Consider the following 5,000-nt stretch of genomic DNA (forward strand, 5'->3'; position numbering starts at 1 on the left):
GGGTAACCACGCATTTTTCAGCGAAAATTAAGCTTCAATTTGGAAAAAGAACACCATACATTGCTTTGTATTTTAAAGCTTTTTACAAATATTGTTGATTAATTGTCTTCAAATTTTCTTTTTGGATTTCAATAACACTTGTTAAGATCTACCTTTCCCGCATGTTCAGTAAACCGCGCAAAAATACCTTTGAATTAGTAAATTTGCTGTTTTGCAGGTTTTCCGCGGTTTCGGTCAGTTATAATTACGCTACGTTGGCTCTAACTATAAACAAAGCTGAGTAAATTAATTTCGAGGGACAGTTAATTAAGCTGTAGATCAGAAGCAAGGTGATGAGCTTCAGGCTAGAGGTGACAGGCCAAGAATATAATTGCATATAAATCTATTTATACGAAAAGTTTAGTTAATTAGCAGCTTTGCCACTGTTTTAACTTTGCAATGAAAATAAATGTTGAATTCAACACACACGGAGATACTCTTTAAAATTTAATAAATAATCTGAAGCCAAGTCGTGTTTTTCTGTAGTGAAAATAATAATAGTAATAATAATAATAATAATAATAATAATAATAATAATAATAATAATAATAATAATAATAATTTATTAGGGGGAGTACCAAATTGCAGTGTTGTTGTAATTAAAAAGCAAATCAAAGCCTGCTGAAATCGACTCGTAAGTTTTAAGAACGTAGGAATCGAGCGTGACTTGATATTCCATTGAATATTTTGATCATATTTCCATTTCTAAGGTTGAGGCTGTTTTGTGTTGTTTTTGTTCAATATCGTTGTCTGATCAGAGGGCATTTTTAGCTGTGGAAATAGTCTTGAATATATGAAAGAGATTCGAAGTTATTTTGGGACTGACAATTATAACAAATATCTTGGTTTTTGTGATTTCTAAATAGAAATGAAGCATATGACCAAAAGTAAACCAAAGAGGAGAAAACAATCTCCTTGTCCCGCATTGTAACGGTAATTGTGACATGGGCACGCAACGGAGGTGTTCCGCAAAAGAGGTGTTCCTCAGGGGGTGTATCTGCTGGCTGGAAAAGGAAGTATTGGCAAGTTCCTTGGAAAAAATTGATGTTGTGTTGGAAAATTGTTTTCAATCTGCTCGCCCACGCGCCTCCCCTGGGAGAAGTTAATTTGTTTTGACTGTTATTTGCAGTCAATGTACCATGCCCAGTAGGGCGTACGATGCATTCAAATGTTGTTTTTATGCTTGCTGACTGTGAAACTTCTGCCCGGCTCTGCTGGCAAACGGAATTTCTGGTTTGTTTCTACTGGGTGTACGGAACAGATAAAAATTTCCCAGCAGGTAGAGAAATTACTCCAAAAAGGTTAATTTTGGGTTAATTTTATGCCCACGATATATTTTGATGAATTTTGAAAAAAATGGCTTGTTGGGTGCCCCTGGCTGGGTGATTTCAAGTCAAACTGTACAGTGACTGTAGAAGCCGTGCACAATTGATAATTTGCAGAGGGACAATAACGGTTGGGTTCTTTGGACGAATTGACAGCCCGAGGATGGGTTCCTTGTTCATGGCAGTCAGAGTGTAGTCAGCTTAAAAATGAGACCATCCCACACCATTATTAGTTCAAGAACTTGTTTCCTTTGTGTTTGCATCTGAAAAGACAAATTCTTTTCGGGGAATAACAACGCCTAGAACCTAAAGGAAGCTACAGTAGGTCTTCTGCCAGTGAAATGGTTGATCAGATATCGAGCAAGATAAAGTTACATCAAGACAGTTATCTGATTGGAAAGGGATTCACGATGCGGAGACGACACGAGCTGTATTCCCGCTAGTCGCAAAACAAGCGTAAGTCCCTTAAGTAGTAGAATATTCAAATATCAATGGATGAAATCAGAGTGTAATGTTGCAGTTGAGAGATTCAAACTGAACTTACTTACTTCAGTTGAGTCCACAGCAACAAATATGAGAACCCAGATCTTGAGAAACTGGATTTCTCCATTTAGACCCTCTTCAATAAAAACCTGTCTTACACAAACATTTCAAACTGAGCAGGTCCAGCTTATCAAATAGAGACAAAACTAACCAGTCTAACCATTGTGCAGTTTCTGATTAACTTGAATTCAGTGGCTTTGATTATTTGAACACAGGTTTAGATAACTGCTAATAACTGTTGGCCTATTCAGGCGACTACACGTTTGATTACCTTATTGAAGACATGTTTGATTATTTTACATTAACTGGTGACAGGATGACGAATTTTTTTTAAACAATTTAGATCGGCAAAAATTTGTATTAAGCCTGCTATTTAAAATTCTGTCAGCAAAGTCAAGGAAAAGTTGGTAAACATGCTTTTTTTAGATGAAAAGCACATTCTGAAAAGGGGGGAGGGGGGTTGGGTCTCACGCGAGGGTATGGTAATTATCATGATAATGGCAAAAAACTTAGTTAAAAGTGTAATAGAATTTACAACGGGTAACCGAACAATGAGAAAGCATAGAAAACTACTGAAAACTAATTTTAAAAAATTGTAACAGGAATTTAGTCGGACTAAAGATTAAAACCATGTCTCAAATCGTAAATAAATTACCTCGTAAACGAGGCAGTTATTGTGTATTTCTGAAACAATCATAGACTTTGGAAGCAACAGCGGTAAAACCCAGAGGAAAAATTAATTGTGAACATTTGTGAATAACTCGTGGAAACTTGACTTGTGAATACTGTAATGGCTAGTCTGACAACGGTTGTTTCGTTGCTGCCAAGCGACTCTTCGGAGACCTTTCTGATATTTCGCAAACTCGTTAAACATCTCGTTCAAAGTTTTGTTCGCAATCAGTTCAGTACAAGCAATCTCGCTTTACATCGCATAAGGATATTCCCGACCGCTTAATATTCACGAGAACATTGTACCTCCAATTGTTATTACCTACAAAATGCCTTGTGACTTGCTTGTGATACTGCTGAGAACAGATGATTTACGTTCTTAGTGGTAACTTAGTTACCAACACACCGGAGCGAAGCATTTCTATTGGCTATAGAATTAACCAATGATATTGCCGCTCTGGATTGCTTTTTGCTTTGATTGCTAGCAAGTAAAAGCAGTTCACGTGACCTTAACTCTTTTTGTTTGCTGTATCAAACTGTCCAATCATGCCACTCCTCTGTTATTCCTCTTGTGCGAATGTCTTTGTAATATTGCTCTTTAATACTGAACTCCGAGTTCCACGAAGCGCATTAATCGATGAACCAGCACGCCTCGGTTAATAAACAATATATAAGTAAAAAAAGCTAAAAGGAACTTCAAAAACTCGAGTACTTTTCTTAAGCTTCAATTTGGAAAAAGAACACCATACATTGCTTTGTATTTTAAAGCTTTTTACAAATATTGTTGATTAATTGTCTTCAAATTTTCTTTTTGGATTTCAATAACACTTGTTAAGATCTGCCTTTCCCGCATGTTCAGTAAACCGCGCAAAAATACCTTTGAATTAGTAAATTTGCTGTTTTGCAGGTTTTCCGCGGTTTCGGTCAGTTATAATTACGCTACGTTGGCTCTAACTATAAACAAAGCTGAGTAAATTAATTTCGAGGGACAGTTAATTAAGCTGTAGATCAGAAGCAAGGTGATGAGCTTCAGGCTAGAGGTGACAGGCCAAGAATATAATTGCATATAAATCTATTTATACGAAAAGTTTAATTAATTAGCAACTTTTCCACTGTTTTAACTTTGCAATGAAAATAAATGTTGAATTCAACACACACGGAGATACTCTTTAAAATTTAACAAATAATCTGAAGCCAAGTCGTGTTTTTCTGTAGTGAAAATAAAAATACTACTACTACTACTACTACTACTACTACTACTACTACTACTACTACTACTACTACTACTACTACTACTACTACTACTAATAATAATAATAATAATAATAATAATTTATTTGGGGGAATACCAAATTGCAGTGTTGTTGTAATTAAAAAGCAAATCAAAGCCTGCTGAAATCGACTCGTAAGTTTTAAGAACGTAGGAATCGAGCGTGACTTGATATTCCATTGAATATTTTGATCATATTTCCATTTCTAAGGTTGAGGCTGTTTTGTGTTGTTTTTGTTCAATATCGTTGTCTGATCAGAGGGCATTTTTAGCTGTGGAAATAGTCTTGAATATATGAAAGAGATTCGAAGTTATTTTGGGACTGACAATTATAACAAATATCTTGGTTTTTGTGATTTCTAAATAGAAATGAAGCATATGACCAAAAGTAAACCAAAGAGGAGAAAACAATCTCCTTGTCCCGCATTGTAACGGTAATTGTAACATGGGCACGCAACGGAGGTGTTCCGCAAAAGAGGTGTTCCTCAGGGGGTGTATCTGCTGGCTGGAAAAGGAAGTATTGGCAAGTTCCTTGGAAAAAATTGATGTTGTGTTGGAAAATTGTTTTCAATCTGCTCGCCCACGCGCCTCCCCTGGGAGAAGTTAATTTGTTTTGACTGTTATTTGCAGTCAATGTACCATGCCCAGTAGGGCGTACGATGCATTCAAATGTTGTTTTTATGCTTGCTGACTGTGAAACTTCTGCCCGGCTCTGCTGGCAAACGGAATTTCTGGTTTGTTTCTACTAGGTGTACGGAACAGATAAAAATTTCCCAGCAGGTAGAGAAATTACTCCAAAAAGGTTAATTTTGGGTTAATTTTATGCCCACGATATATTTTGATGAATTTTGAAAAAAATGGCTTGTTGGGTGCCCCTGGCTGGGTGATTTCAAGTCAAACTGTACAGTGACTGTAGAAGCCGTGCACAATTGATAATTTGCAGAGGGACAATAACGGTTGGGTTCTTTGGACGAATTGACAGCCCGAGGATGGGTTCCTTGTTCATGGCAGTCAGAGTGTAGTCAGCTTAAAAATGAGACCATCCCACACCATTATTAGTTCAAGAACTTGTTTCCTTTGTGTTTGCATCTGAAAAGACAAATTCTTTTCGGGGAATAACAACGCCTAGAACCTAAAGGAAGCTACAGTAGGTC

General features: G+C 36.6%; 1 protein-coding gene across 4 annotated transcripts in view; it reads right to left on the bottom strand.

The window, feature by feature from the left end:
- LOC137977630 (collagen triple helix repeat-containing protein 1-like) overlaps positions 1–5,000 on the bottom strand; it is a 290,043-nt gene that overhangs the window by 22,930 nt on the left and 262,113 nt on the right. Inside the window, exon 1 of one of the 4 annotated variants that reach the window (XM_068824914.1) lies at positions 1,913–2,030. The exons of 2 other annotated variants lie outside the window; for them this stretch is intronic. The gene's annotated coding sequence lies outside the window, so the exon portion shown is untranslated. Of the gene's footprint in view, positions 1–1,908; positions 2,031–5,000 lie in introns of those variants that run through there. One more of the 4 variants, XM_068824915.1, reaches the window with a different exon arrangement.

Source organism: Montipora foliosa, chromosome 11 (assembly GCF_036669935.1).
Source record: "Montipora foliosa isolate CH-2021 chromosome 11, ASM3666993v2, whole genome shotgun sequence".
Classification (NCBI taxonomy): Eukaryota; Metazoa; Cnidaria; class Anthozoa; order Scleractinia; family Acroporidae; genus Montipora; species Montipora foliosa.